General features: G+C 42.6%; 1 protein-coding gene across 1 annotated transcript in view; it reads left to right on the top strand.

Moving 5' to 3' along the window:
- The window catches only part of ZNF518B (zinc finger protein 518B), a 63,865-nt gene that overhangs the window by 31,591 nt on the left and 15,875 nt on the right, over positions 1-16,399 (top strand). The window contains exon 2 of the mRNA XM_073610098.1: positions 14,204-14,283. The gene's annotated coding sequence lies outside the window, so the exon portion shown is untranslated. The remainder of the gene's footprint in view (positions 1-14,203; positions 14,284-16,399) is intronic.

Genomic DNA, 16,399 nt, shown 5'->3' with positions numbered 1-16,399 from the left:
TATTTAAGAATAAATTACCTTTTTTTTTTTTTTTTTTTTTTTTTTTAAAAACTGTACACATTAAATTTTATACACCACACTTTTTTTTTTTTTAAGGTTATTAACCGAATAATCGATTAATCAAAACAATCGGCCAACTAATCGATTATGAAAATAATTGTTAGTTGCAGCCCTAGTCCCAAATGATTGCTAAGAGGGAGGGGGGAGAGGTGAACTTGCTTGCGGAGGATGAGTTGCACCCATTACAAGTGACTACTGAACAGCTCCAACACCAGCTCCATATGGTTCTAGCTAAACAGGACGATATGGAGAATCGCCTCAGGAGGTGCAACCTACGTTTTGTAGGCATACCCGAAGGATCAGGGGGTACAGACCCAAACCCCCCCCCCCCCCCATTTCTTGAAAATCTCCTTATTACCATCTTCGGACGGGCTGAATTTTCCACGTCTTTTGTGGTGGAGAGAGCACACAGGCTGGCTGCCAAACCTCCTCCTCAAGGGGCGCCACCCCTTACATTTATAGCTAAAATGCTTAATTTCCGTGATAGAGATACGGTTCTCCACCTCACCAGAACAAAGGGTAATATTCCCTTCAAAAACGGCGAGATCAAGGTATTACCGGACTTCTCAGCTGAGGTCCAGAAAAAAAGGGCGCAGTTTACCAAAGCTAAACGGCAACTGAGGATTCATCACTACTCCTATGTGATGCCATTTCCAGCAAGGCTTTGCGGCGTCGAAGAGGATCGGGTGCACTTTTTCGATACACCAGAAGCTGTTTTTTCCTGGCTTGAAAACAAAGCGGCACCAGCTCGGGAACCTGCTTGATGACTCAGCTACTCCCAATGGATGACCATCTGGTCCAAGATGTGTGTGAAGTCATTAGATTTCCCTGACTCTCCTTGAAAAACCTGGACCGAAACGCCCTGAAGGTACTGTGCGGTTCCCTTTTGGCCCCTATAACTTAAACTGCCCTGCTCGATCATAGCCTATCTATTAATGTTCACCCTTTTCTTGGTGGTTCTCCCCTCAAGGCCACACATCGTTTCCATGATGCTGGACTTGCTCTCTATGGCCCTGACTTCCTAGTTTTCATGGCAAGCTGACGACCGTCATGGCATCTGTGACATGGCCTCAAATTTTTATATCCTTTCGATCCTCTTGTATATTTTATCCTAGTGTTCTAAGAACAGATATCAGGCTCTCTGTACTGTTGTACGTTCTTCAGCAGCTAATCGTCCCCCTAGTTGCGGGTGACCCTCGGGACCCTGCTATCTTTACTAATATTTTGTAACATGTACTGTTTGACTCAAGTTTGGTTTCCCTGGCCTGTCCGGACTCAGATGACTACACCCTAAAAATGTTTGGTGTACTGTCTTGCCGGATACGCCAGAGCGTTCATTTTTGTTTTAAGTTTAACCACTTGCCGCCCGCCCTATTACAAAGTGACGGCGGCAAAGTGGTTTGATATTCCTGACCTGACGTCATGACGTGATCAGGAATATCGAGCCTCTGCGCGCCCCCGGGGGCACGCATCGCGGCGATCGTTGTTGTGGTGTGTCAGTCTGACACCCCGCAACACCGATCTAGGTAAAGAGTCTCTGACGGAGACTCTTTACCACGTGATCAGCCGTGTCCAATCAGGGCTGATCACGATGTAAACAGGAAGAGCCGTTGATTGGCTTTTCCTCACTTGTGTCTGACAGACGCGAGTAGAGGAGAGCCGATCGGCTGCTCTCCTGACAGGGGGGTCTGTGCTGATTGTTTATCAGCACAGCCCCCCTTCGGATCCCACCCAGGACCACCAGGGAAGCCACCCAGGACCACCAGGGAAGCCATCCACACTGAACCACCAGGTATGCCCCTAGACCCCCATGGAAATACCACTATGTGCCCAGGCAGCTGCCAATCAGTGCCCACTCCAATGCCTACCACTGCCAGTGCCACCAGGGATGCCCATCAGTGCCGCGTATCAGTGCCGCCTATCAATGCCCATCAGTGCTGCATGTCAGTGCCCGCTCATTGGTGCCACCTCATCGGTGCCGCTGTATCAGTGCCTGTCAGTATCGCCTTATCAGTGCCCATCAGTGAAAGAGAGAACTTACTTACTTATTTCTGTTTATTTTTTTTAACAGAATCAAAAGCAAAACTTTTATTTTTTTTCAAAATTTTCGGTCTTTTTTTTATTTGTTTAGCAAAAAATAAAAACCGCAGAGGTGATCAAATACCACCAAAAGAAAGCTCTATTTGTGGGAACAAAATTATAAAAATTTAGTTTGGGTACAGTGTAGCATGACCGCGCAATTCATTCAAACTGCGTCAGCACTGAAAGCTGAAAATTGGTCTGGGCAGGAAGGTGTCTAAGTGCCCTGTATTGAAGTGGTTAAATACGTGGTGCTTTTTTTGTTTTTATGCTCATTACATATCTGATATGCACAAAACTCTTGGTGGTTATGGCTGCATGCTGACGTGGGTGATACACAATATGCCAGACTGTCCTGTGCTGATGATAGGCCACATGTTCGATGGCTTGTACTGTAACATCCTGCCCTGGAGGTTCTGGGTTTTGTGGGCGATCCCGCATGCCCCCCCAAATGTGGGGGGGTGTGCGGGGCGGGCTCGGGACACTGGGGCACGAGATGCCTGTGCCCTTTTTGTGTAGGTTTAGGTTCCGAAAATAGGGGAACACCCTCAGAGTAGGCACCACATCCCAAACAAAAATTGGATTATGAGTAAAGGGAGAGGAGGGATTTTAACGGTGCAAATTAGTTACATATAGAAAATGATTATGATATCTTATCTCTTTTTCTTAAAAAAACAATTTTATTGTTAACATTAAAAACAAGCACATATACTCATCAAATATGACAATACAATTAAAACAAAGCAAAAGTGGTCAAAAAATAGGGAATGGCAGGTAGGATATACACTACATATTCATAAATAGTGGTCATTGCATACTAGCCCGACATGTTTCGCATTTGTCGCTTTATCAAGGGGTATGCAATTAAGTAGCGCGTCATCCAACACTTTTAGTAATTCTACAAAGAAAAATGGGAAGGGGGAGAAAAAAAAAGGGGTTTTATATGCATAAATATACATTGTTACCATAGTAATACAACAAAAGAAAAAGAAAAACATAATGAGGTGTGTGTTGTCACTCCAGAGCATCTAAAAAAGCTTACCCCCAAAAAAAGGTTGACCCTAGGTAATCTCATCAAAACCAGCAAAAGCAGACACAGCCAAGCGGAACAGCAGGAGGGCTTAATTTGCAACCACAGGGAGCAGTAAGGAGAAGCTGTTGTATATATGAAAATATTTAGTATCAAAACAAAAGAAATCTCGTTCTACCAAAGGTTAATTGAATCTGTAGAGAGCATAAAAATCGAGTACGTATCACTTACGCCTATGGTTAATTGAAGCTGCTGTCTGGGAGGTGCAGTTAAACAGCGGAGGTGGTAAAGTAATAATAGCCAGAGAGTAGATGGATGGTGTATACGTTACAACTAGAACGAAAATGAGATAAAAATAAATAATAAAGATAGAAGATGTTGCTTCCTCACAGAAAGAGTGGAGGAGAGTAGACAGAGGTAGGAGTGTACTTAATAAAAGGTATTGAAAATAATGTTTTTCGATCAGCAAAGTGATCTGGATATGCTCAAGGTGTAAGGGTTTGAAGTTGATGCACAGAGGATATATACGTAAAATAGAGACTCAACAAGAGTTCAATGTATATGCAGGACAAAAAGCATATGGACATGAGTGTAAAGTATAGAGCAAGGTATGGTGAGCATCACCAGTCACATTACCTGGCTAAGATCTTGGCTTACATCCTCCGGCGCTGGCAGACATAGCTGTCAGATCAGCCGGTTTAAATACTGCTCCCCATCGAGACGGCGTGTGACGTTGCCGGCTCGATGCGGACGTGATGGCGCCACTGCGCAAGCCCAGGAGACCGAGCCTCGCCAAGACTTCAAATCCCATGAGTGACCGCGCCGGTGGAGACGGCTGACATGCGCACTGCTATGCTCGGCCGCTCCTCCCATTCAGCGACCGCGTCAAGGGACGAAGGAGGCGGGGAAGGTTGTGGTGGTAACCAGCAGTGAAGCTGGTTTGGATGGGATGCACGGCGCGAGATGGGCACATCAACAGGGATGTGCCCCGGGCGTCCGTGTGGATGCGACAGCCCCCTCAACGCTGTTGTGGCTAGACCGGACTGGAGCGGCCTGACCGAGATGGGTCAGGGGAGTAACCGGTCGAGTCGGGGGGGACCATAGACCCACCGATCCCGATCGGTGCTAAAGAGGGACAACGCACAACGTGATTACATGATTTACAGTTACAATGAACATATAATTCCATGATAAAGCAACATTAAACAGCAATTAAATATTAATCAAGATTTACAAGGCAAAATATAACGTTTCACTAACATAATTACATACTGAAATGTAATAAGAACGGATCATTTGGTACAATAGCTTGAGGAGAGGGAAGGTAAAGGTATGGGGGGGGGGGGGGGGGAAGAAGAAGGGGAGTAAACGGGGACGAAAAAGGGGGGAAGGGCAAATTGAGAAGGTGTAAGATGTTAATTAACACCAACCTGATACAGGCAGCTATATTCAGAGGAAGGGTCTGTAGCTAAGGCTTTCATTAAAGCCTGGAAAATGGGTAGCTTGGAGACTATAAATCCAGCGGGCTTCAAGCTGGAGCAGTGTCCGATCGGCACTGCCCCCTCTTTCGTCCAATGGTACATGTTCCAGAACAAGGAACTTTATAGTTCTAGGGTTAAAGTTGTGATACAGTCCCACATGCCTGGCAATGGCTGTATCCATTTGTTTTTTCAAAATTGGCTTTATGTGGTCTCTAATTCGTTTGTAGAATGGTCGTTTTGTTTTGCCCACATAAAAACCGCCACAAACACACTGAGCTAAATAAATTATGCCGGGAGTTTGGCATGTGGCCTTGAATTTTATTGAGTACCACTGTCCATTGGGAAGTAAAAATTGTGATGTATTTTCTACATAGGGGCAGACGTCACACTTACCACACGGGGAAATGCCTATGTGGCGGGGATTTTTGTTTTTTAGGGTATCTTGGAAATGACTGTGAACCAGACGGTCCTTCAAAGAAGGGACACGTCTGTAGGTTATTTCAGGGAAAGAGTTGATGTGTTTGCTGACTGCTGAGTCGGCAGAAATAAGAGGCCAAAATTTTGCTATAATATTTCTGATTTCTTTGTGTTGGTTAGAGTAGCGAGTAATCAATCTTACCGTTTCAGATTTTTTAAAAGGCTTTTTTGAGAACAGTAGGGAATCTCTATTCTGTATTTTGACCCTATTGTATGCCCTTTTGAGGCATGCATGGCTGTATCCACGGGACAATAGTCTTTTATATAGATCTTTGGCTGCTAGTTGAAAATCTCTGTCTTTGCTGCAATTGCGTCTTAAACGCAAGTACTGACTATACGGAATGCTCCTCAATAAAGGGCCAGGGTGTGCACTATCTGCGTGGAGAATGGTGTTCCCTGCCGAGAGTTTTCTGAAAAGTGACGAGTTTAGTTTGCCAGTAGTATCAATTGAGATGGTGAGATCCAAGAAATTAATTGCAGTTAAACTATGTTCCATAGTGAAACGTAGGTTAAAGTTGTTAACGGAGATCAAACCAAGGAATTCAAACAGTTCTCTTTCTGACCCAGACCAAAATAGAAAGACATCGTCTATGTAGCGATGCCAGGAGACGACCTTCTCCAAAAGATGGGTCAGGTCGTCCCTGGAAAAAAGGTCTTTTTCCCACCCCCCCAGGTACAGGTTGGCATACGATGGGGCACATTTAGTCCCCATCGCAACCCCCTGCACCTGGAGGTAGTGGGAAGAATTAAATATGAAGACATTGTGTCTCAGTATATAGTTGAGAAGTTCTAAGACAAAATTATTATATTTTTCAAATGAGGGGCCTCTCTCTTGCAAATGATTACTTATAATTTCAATGCCCTTGTTATGGGGGATCGTGTTATAAAGACTTTCGATGTCCAATGCTACTAGATAGGTGCCTGGTGGAAGAGAGATATCTTCAATAGTTTTTAATAGATCTATAGTATCCTTGATGTAGGAAAAAAGGGAAGTGACGTGAGGATATAAATAGTTGTCTACTAGACAGCTGGCATTTTCTGTAAGACACAGGCAGCCCGATATTATGGGGCGTCCTGGAGGGTCCACCATGGATTTATGTACCTTTGGTAGGGCATAGAACGTAGGGATTCGTGGGTCCCTCACATTGAGGTAATCCCACGTATTTTTGTCTATGATGCCTCTATGGTATGCCTTGAAAATAATATTGTAATATTCGGTATTGAAATTTTGTATTAGTGTTTTAGAGATGGGACGATACCACTCTTGATTGGATAGGATTCTATTGCACATATTAATGTATTGGGATGTTTCCATAATAACTAGATTGCCGCCTTTATCGGCAGGTTTAATTATTATATTTTGATTCGATTCAAGGGATCGAATGGCAGCTTTTTGATTTGCATTTAAATTAGATGATGCAGAGGGACGAAATTTAGACTCTTCAATTGCTCGTGAGGTTTGTGTGACAAATGCCCAGATATTGGGGTTCGTATTTAAAAGGGGAAAGTTTTTGGACTTTGGTTTATAGGACTGTGGGGGGGGGAAGGACACACCGGCGACCGACAGCTCCGGCTGGTGCAAACAACCAGAGGCGTCGCCGTCCGTGTGTCCCTCCTCCCAAAGTGCCATCAGGTCCTCGTAGGCTCTTTGTTCTTCTATGTTAATCCGAAGATTGGATGTTTCATCATTAGGACATGTGCCTGGTTGGGGTTTATCAAAAATGACTTTATAGAGGAGTCTGCGGGCAAACAGATGGAGGTCCTTGATAAGGTGGAATTTATCAGAACTGCCTGTGCCCTATCAACATGCCTGCTATAAAATGTATTACATGGAATGTACGTGGCATTAGAGCTAGACCCAAGCGTAATGCAGTCCTGTCCCACTTTAAGGCACAACATGCAGGGATCATGGTATTGGTAGAGACTCATCTTACAGGCCAACTTTTGTTGGCACTTAAAAAGCCATGGGTGGGTTGGTTATTTTAAACCCCCTTTACTACAAATTCTAGGGTGTGGCCATCCTGGTAGCAAAAACAGTGCAATTTGTACTACTGACGCTTAGATCTGACCCCCAAGGCAGGTTCTTATTCTTACATGCCAAGGTAAACGGCTTAGAACTTCTACTGCTGGCCATCTACATACCCCCCCCATTTCAATTCATTGTTCTGACGGAGGGGCTAGCATTCATGTCCCAATTCCCTACCGTTCCTGCGATCTGGTTGGGGGATTTTAATAATATTATGCACAAAGACTTAGACAGACTGACTTTGACACTTTCTGATAATCCCACTCATTCCTATACTATATTTGGTAAACTTCTTAGAGACCTAGCCTTAGTGGACACATGGAGGCACCGACACCCTACAGACAGGGCATTTTCGTGTTTCTCCACATCGTATAACTCTATGTCATGAATAGATTTAATCCTGATTTCCCATGCTATTCTCCCCATATTAGGCGAGGTGGGTTTTAACCCACGGGTCCTTTCTGACCATGCTCCGTACTGGATTACACTTCGAACAGACCCTTCCCCCAAGACATATACATGGAAACGTAACCCTTTTTGGCTGACGGTTATTCCTGAACTAGAGGACGTTGGGGCTGAATGGGAATTTTTCTTCCAGATTAACAAAGATACCGCACCATTTGAGATGATTTGGGGCGCTTTTAAATCATACGCCAGGATGCTATTATCTCAGCGTATATCTAGATACCGTCAGAACTCCTCCCAAGTGGTCAGACAGGCAGAATAATCCCTAGGGGAGGCTGAAAGAGCTTTCTTGGCCGACCAAACCTCATCCACTGCGGATCGGTTAAAACTAAAAACTAGACTTGTAAACAGTCTTCTTTTTCATAAAGCTGAAAGGAATTTTTTTTATCACAAACGGAGGGTATATGAATGTGGAGAACGGGCGGGACATCTTCTGCCTTATTTAGCCCACTTAGATCATAGACCTCCTGCTGTGGTCTCCCTTCGTGCTGCTGATGGGGAACTAATTACTGATCCTGATCTGGTGCCTGGGGAGCTCCGCTCCTTCTTTGCATCTTTGTATTCCTCTACCGCCAATAATCCCTGAGAGGAAATAGTGACACTCTTAGCTGATATAGAAATGCCCACTCTGACACATGACCAGACTATGATGTTAGAGGCTCCCATATCTAAAGACGACATAATAGAAGCCATGTCTCTGCTTAAACCTTCTAAAGCACCCGGCTCTGACGGCCTCCCCCTTGAATTGTACAAGGCATATATCGACACCTTGGTTCCCAGACTACATGAATTATTTTCCCACATGTTTAAATTTGGTTCCTTGCCTCCCTCCATGTGTGAAGCCTACATTGTGCCGATACCCAAACCTGGGAAAAACCCAGAACTCCCTTAGATATTAAGATATTGGCCAAGATCCTGGCACTACGCCTGAATAAGGTGATCCTTACCCTGATCCACCCAGATCAAACTGGGTTTATGCCAGCAAAAAATACAGCTTTCAACTTGCACAGACTACATATGAATCTACAGGCGGAACATGACCAACTGGGTTCCAGAGTAGTAGTGTCCCTAGACGCCGCTAAGGCATTCGACTCCGTCGAGTGGGACTATCTTTGGGAATGTTTAACATGCTTCGGATTTGGGCCTAAGTACATTAGATGAACCCAGCTCCTATACCAGAATCCGAGTGCCAGGGTCTTGGTTAATGGAAAAGTCTCTGATCTCTTTCCCCTCTCTAGGGGTACTCGTCAGGGTTGCCCTTTATCCCCATTATTGTATGCTTTGGCAATGGAACCCCTTGCCTCCTCCCTCAGGGCACATCCAGCTGTCCATGGGCTGAGATGTGGAGGATTGGTGGAAAAGATCAGCCTATATGTGGATGATATGTTGCTGTATCTAGCGGATGCTGGCCCATCCCTAAAAGTAGCTCTCGAGACTATCCAAAACTTTGGTAATAACTCTGGCTTAAAGATCAATTGGGACAAATCATTGATTCTTCCCATTGTCATTAGCGTTCCCGATGATATAATGGCCTCGTCCCCTCTCCTCAGAGTCAGTTCCATGACATACCTCGGCATTGTAATAACCTGCACACCAGAAGACTACATTAGGCTTAATTTAGAGCCCATGATAGCAGGCTTAAAAGCCAAGACACAGACATGGGCTAAATTACCACTGGGGGGTGATGGGCCGGGTCAACCTTATCAAAATGGTTCTCCTCCAATCCATAGAGGCCCTTCTCAACTCCTTTTGTATGGGGGACGTCCCGACATAAATTATCCTGGCAGGCATTACAGAGTTGGGGGGAGCGGCACTTCCGGACTTCAACCTGTATTACTTGGCTGCGCAACTGTCTAATTTTTTCTTCTTAGACAAACAAGATAGAGAACGATACCTGACTCTGATATGTTCCCCCCATGCCCGTGGACTAACGCACCCCTTCCAAATTCTTTTCAGGGACCTTAAGGGTGTTGGACAAATGAGTGGCCGTAAAAGTTTACTGCATCACCATTGTAAAATATGGGAAGTAATAGGCCGCAAACTAAAAATACCACTCACTCATTTTCACACACCATTGTGGGATAACCACGGTTTGCGAGAAATGTTAACTGTTCCCGACTTCACCATATGGCTGAACCAGGGGGTGAGATACTTATCTGACGTCTATTGTGATAATGTACTTAAATCGTTTCAACAGCTCAAAGGGGAATTTCATCTTCCCAATTCAATGCACTTTCGATACCTCCAGCTTCGCCATGCCCTCCAAGCACAATTCAGCAATGTTTCCCCCAATGTAGAGCACTTAGATGTTTTGTGTATCTTAACAAGTCGGGATTCCCACAAACTTATATCGGTGTTCTATGATTGCCTACTCCGACCCTCCGCAACAACTTTAGCATATAATTTGAAAGAACGATGGGCCCGGGATTTGGGGGAGTTGGAGGACGATGAATGGGAGGATGCACTGGGTACTAACAAAAAGGTGTCCACCAAAATGTCTGATCGCCTTACACAACTCTACATTATGCATAGATCATATCTGACCCCTAGCAGATTGGCTAAATATAAACCTGACCATAATCCACTACGTCCTAGGTGTGATAACCCTGTTAGTACCTTCTTTCACCTTCTTTGGGCATGCCCAGTGATACAGGATTATTGGTCTCACATTGTTAAATTCATACACGACAAGATGGGATCCCCCCTGACGCTGTGCCCCAAACAGTGCTTGCTGGGAATATTTCCTGACCCAGATTTGGATAAATTTCACAAAATATTCCTTCAGGAGGTATTGTTCATAGCAAAGAAATGGTTGCAAATCACACCACCAACGCTTCAGGAATGGATTTCAGCAATTAACCAGGTCTTGCCCTATAAAAAGGAGATCTATGTTCACAGGGGATGCCCGGGTAAATATGGCAAGATCTGGGATATGTGGCTAGAAAATGCAACCACATGCGTTGATATACCCAATGATTCCTCGTAGTCTGGTTATTCTTTACGTATATATAGATGACTATATCCGACTCATGAATGCATTATTCAGTATCATGCTGCAGAATATATGATTTGTATGTGATATATAATCAAACTGCACCCTTTTGTGAATCCTGTACATTGTATAACTGTAATGGCACTATATATATCTCATGTATATTTCTATTTTTTCAAATAAATCACCACGTTATTTGTAAAAAAAAAAAAGAGGGTATCCGCTCCCCCCCCCCCCCCCCCAAATGGCAAATGTGGCATGTCAGGGGGTCACCTGCACTTAAAGTGGAAGTTCCGTTTTTGGGTGGAACTCCGCTTTAATCAGAGAAGCCGCCAAGAGGCCCATGGCCGCTCAGGTGGGAGAATCTGCCCACAGGACAACTATTAGTCGTGCACTCCAAAAATCTGGCCTTTATGGAAGGGTGGCAAGACGAAAGCCATTTTTGAAAGAAAGCCATTAGAAGTCCCGTTTGCAGCTTGCAAGAAGCCACGTGGGGGACACGGCAGACATGTGGAAGAAGGTGCTCTGGTCAAATGAGACCAAAATTTAACTTTTTGGCCTAAAAGCAAAATGCTATGTCTGGCGGAAAACTAATACTGCACATCACCATGAACATACTATCCCCACTGTGAAATGTGGTGGCAGCATCATATTGTGGGGATGCTTTTCTTCATAGGGGACATGGAACCTGGTCAGCTGATGGGAAAATGGATGGAGCCAAACACAAGGCAATCTTAGAAGAAAACCTGTTAGAGTCTGCAAAAGACTTGAGACTGGGGCGGAGGTTCACCTTCCAGCAGGACAACGACCCTAAACAGACAGCCAGAGGTACAATGGAATTGTTTAGATCAAAGCATATTCATGTGTTAGAATGGTCCAGACCTAGATCCAATTGAGGATCTTTGGCAAAAATTGCTGTTCACAGATGCTCTCCATCCAATCTGACAGAGCTTAAGCTATTTTGAAAAGAAGAATGGGTAAAAATGTCACTCTATAGATGTGCAAAGCTGGTAGAGACATCACCAATGTAATTGCAGTGAAAGGTGGGGGGGGGGCACTCTTTTCAGATATTTATTTGTAAAAATAAAATTGAAAACCATTTTATCATTTCCTTCCACTTCACGGTGTGCCACTTTGTGTTGGTCTATCACATACAGTCCTAATAAAATATGTTTACGTCTTTGGTTGTAACATGAGAAAATGTGGAAAATGTCAAGGGGTATGAATACTTTTTTCAAAGCACTGTATTTCTTTTATCTTAAGTAATGATCAATGGTTCAATATACTTCAATGGAGAAACTGCAGAAAAGCATGTAATGCGTTGTTGCAGCAATTTGTGTTTTTTTTTTTTTTTTTTTTTTTTTGTTTTTAAATCTGCCCAACAACAAATTGGCCAAAAGAAGGCATAAAAAAAATGCAAAAACGCAAATCGCAGCAAAATCACGTGCGCAAAAAATCAAAATGCACTGCAGAAACAGATTAAAAGCAAACTGCATAGGTGTGTACCGAGCCTTACGCTGGCCACACAGATCAATTTTCAGACAAGAATATTAATACGAAAAATATTTGTATATTCGCTGAATGAAAGAATGTTTGAAATTTTCAGAATGTTTGAAATTTTCACTCGCTTTTAACATTCTATTTTAAACAAATGTAATTTCTGAACGAAAACCACATACACTGTCTGAAAATTCCTTTGACCACAAAGTTTTCTATAATTTTCTAAATTTTCCCGTCACTGTGGTTGAAAACAAACGTCGATTTGACCCCACTAACGATTAGAAAATCCAACCAACGTGCTTAAAATGAAAAAAAAATTTGAAGACATTGTTTTTTGTATGGCCAGCATATAATATATTACAATTCTGTCTGAAAATCTGCAAAACTGTCTTTTTTTTTTTTTTTTTTTTATTTAAAAAAAAAAAAAAAATTGATCTGAGTCTGATATTTACTAGATTCAACCTCTAATAGTGTATATAGTATATCTCTCTGTCTTTTATTCTCAGAGTGGATTAGAGATTTTACTCCCTAACCGTACAGTTGGTTATTTATATTTACCACTACATAGAGCTATTTAAGAATAAATTGCCTTTTTTATAAACTTTACATAGTAACTAAATTATACACCACACTTTTTTAAGGTTATTAATCGAAACAATCGGCCAACTAATCGATTATGAAAATAATCGTTAGTTGCAGCCCTCAGTTTGGCATGTATTGCTAGAGAGTTTTTACTACTGGTGATGGAAAATGGTATTAAGCAGTTTATATTTACTAAAATAGTTGCATGATATAGTGAATGCAGGGTCCTGCGTTTAGTAACACTTTAATAACTTCTACATTTTATACTTTTTAAAGCAGATGATGTGATTTTAAAATGATAAAAGCACCCATGTAAGGGTATTTACATTTGCACCCATGTAAGGGTATTTACATTTTTTTTTTTTTTTGGTGAGATGATGGGCTGCCAATGCACACCAACATGCCGATAATCGAACCAAAGCCAAAACTTTTTTAATTTTGGGTAGAGGGATATAACCCAAGTCAGGTTTTTGCCATCTGTATACCAGGGGAGATTTTCCTTCACTTTCTGTTCTATATCCAAAACAGAAAGTGATAGAAAATCCCTCAAGTGAAAAGTCCCAGTGTGGCACTACAATTAGAGTCCTCATTGGAAGATATCCCACTATTAATGTTCTGATGTCAACTCAAAATTTGGGATTTTCTTTTACTTTCACTCTTGATGATGATGATGGTAAACGTGGCAAAAAGAGGGTGAGTCTTGCTAACAGAGGCACAGACCGCAAAGAAAACCTGAATGGTGTTCTAGTCCCTCTCCACTCTATCCAAAACTAAAAAAAAAGTTTAGCCATTAGTTACACTTTAATTTCTAGTGCCATCTTTGTCCTTGTTGGAGAGCTTTTCCATCGTTCCTGACTACTCAAGAAATGATGGGAAATCTCCCCATCAAGGAGCCAACAGCAGTAAATGCCTACTATATTGTATAAAAGGTTAGATGCCTGAACCCAATGAAAACTTAGTTTTTAGACAAAGTGGAGTCATTTTTTTTTTATTTCTATTTTTTTTTTTTTTTTTTTTATTCAGCGCTGGTATACAGGGATTTATTTTGTATATTGATAAAAAGACATTTCTGAGTTTTGCTTGTTTGTATTTTTTGTTTGGCAAGCCACGAGGCAAACCATATTTCCCAATAGAACTTATGTTACAAAGAGTTTATCATAGGAATCATTAGAATTGCTGCTCATAACCTAATCAAGTATTTTGGTTTGCTGAGCTCTGCCTAAAAATTGACAGTAAAGTAAATTGTGAAAAAGTATGCAATAACCATGGGTAATCTCCCAGTCACTGTCTTGGGTGGCTGTGGGATTGGCACAGAACCAAGCTTACCTGAACTCCAATGCCAAACTAGATAACATGTAGCCCAGCTTGTCGCAGAGGGAGACAGAGCTGTACCTTATCCCTCCAGGATGGGCAGAAATCCTTAACAGAATCCTTTTCAGACATTTTTGTATAATGTGTGTGTGGTGTGTTTTTTTTTTTTTTTTTTAATGTATTTTTATTTATTTTTTTAGGGAGAACATTGCTACTGGATGTTTGTAAAGCCCAGTTGTGAATCCACAGATTTTCTGCTAAGGATAGGAGTTCTATAAAGGTAAGCCGCCAAACATAGTCCATATTCCATATTGGCTAAAATTTTGGCCTGTTATTTGTATTGACGTTTGGATGTATTTTATTTCCCCCCATTCATTAGCAACATAATTAGGCTGAAAAAAGACACAAGTCCATCTAGTTCAACCAATAAAAAAAAAAAATACAATCTCCTATACACAATCCTATTGCCCACAGTTGATCCAGAGGAAGGCGAAAAACCCCAGCAAAGCAAGCTCCAATTTGCTACAGCAGGGGAAAAAATTCCTTCCTGATCCCAGACAGGCAATCAGATATTCCCTGGATCAACTTTACCTATAAATGTTACTATCCAGTTATATTATGTACATTTAAGAAATCTTTTTTTTAAAGTAATCTACTGAGCTGGCCAGAACCACCTCTGGAGGAGTCTATTCCACATTCTTACAGCTCTTACTGTGAAGAAACCTTTCCGTATTTGGAGATGAAATCTTTTTTCCTCTGCCGATTCACACTGCTGCGATGCGGGAAACCTGCGAATCCACTGGGGGTTACGCATTGCATGTCTCCCAGCGGCAGTTCACACTACACTATGCAAACTGCTGGGAGTGTGAACTAAAAGTTAATGACACCCCCAAATCAGTTTGCATATCGCAGTGCGATCTGCAAATTCGGACAGGAATCAGATCGCATGGGTGTGACCACCCATGCAATCCGATTCTGCTGCGTACCAAAAAAAAGGGTCCTGTGCAAGTTTCGTCCGAATGCGATGCAAATTCAGCCATACTATCTGTATGGCTGAAATCGCATCTCACAGAGATCACATATGATTTGCGGGCAAATCACGTCTGATCTCAACGCTGCAGTGTGAACCGGCACTTAATGTGAATAACTCAACCAAGTTCACTATATGGACCCCTAATGTATTTGTACATGTTGATCATATCCCCTTTAACTACTTCCCACCCGGCCAATGTACATAAACGGCCGGGTGGGCGCTCTGTCCTTCTGAGTGGACGTTCAGGAACGTCCTCCAAAAGGAGCGGGATCGCGCGTGCCCGGGCAGCGGCGCAATCCCGATGCGCTCGTGTCACCCGGACATGGCGCATCTCCGATCGGCAGGAGGGCTCTGTGATTGGCCCTCCTGATCACATGACGGCCGTGTCCAAATCACAGCCGTCATGTGATGTAAACACAGCCGGTTGCTAGGCGATCAGCTCTCCTCTCCTCACATGGAAGTTGTTGCTGAGGAGAGGGGATCGCTGCAGCCGGCTGATGATCAGTGAGTATGAGCTGTTTTTTACAGCTTTTTACTCACTGATCACCAACCTAGTGTCAACACACATGTCCCCATACAATGTACAATGTAAAACGCACATGTCCCCACATAATGTAAAACACACATGTCCCCACACAATGTCCCCAAAACACATGTCCTCAAATAGTAAAAAAAGCTGTCCCCCACATATGTCCCAATGATTATCTGCACACATATGTCCGTGATCACCTGCTCACATCTGTACATGATCATTTGCGTACATATGTCCGTGATCACACGAACCAATTATTATACACTTAACGGGATTTTTTTTTTTATCAAAAACATGTAGCAGAATAAATTTTGGCTTAAATTTATGACAAAATTCGATTTTATTGGATTTCTTTTAGAACAGAAAGAAGAAAATATTGTTTTTTTTTTTTCCAAATTTCTGCTCTTTTTGTGCTTATATCGCAAAAAAAAAAAAAAAAATGGAGTCGTGAATAAATACCACCAAAAGAAAGCTCTATTTGTGCGAACAAAATGATAAAAATTTCATTTGAGTACAGCGTAGCATGACTGAGTAATTGTCATTAAAAGTGCTAGAGCGCTGAAAGCTGAAAATTGGTCTGGAAGGAAGGGGGCGAAAGTGCCCAGTATTGAGGTGGTTAATATCCTCTTCTCAAGAGAGAATACATTCAGGTCCTCTTATCCAGCCTTTCAACCAGGGTGCCTTGAGATTTCTTCAGGGTTGCCTTGGCAAAATGCCAAAAAATTTCCCGAAAATTGTATACAAGCCAGCAGGTGGATCAAGCTTGCGTTTTAGTTACACAAAGCCACAGGTTTTCATTATGCACCATTATGACCTTCTAGCCACCTTCAT

This window comes from Aquarana catesbeiana, linkage group LG01 (assembly GCF_042186555.1).
Source record: "Aquarana catesbeiana isolate 2022-GZ linkage group LG01, ASM4218655v1, whole genome shotgun sequence".
Lineage (NCBI taxonomy): Eukaryota > Metazoa > Chordata > Amphibia > Anura > Ranidae > Aquarana > Aquarana catesbeiana.
Note: the sequence above shows the minus strand (reverse complement) of the source record. Positions and strands in the feature narration are given on the sequence as shown.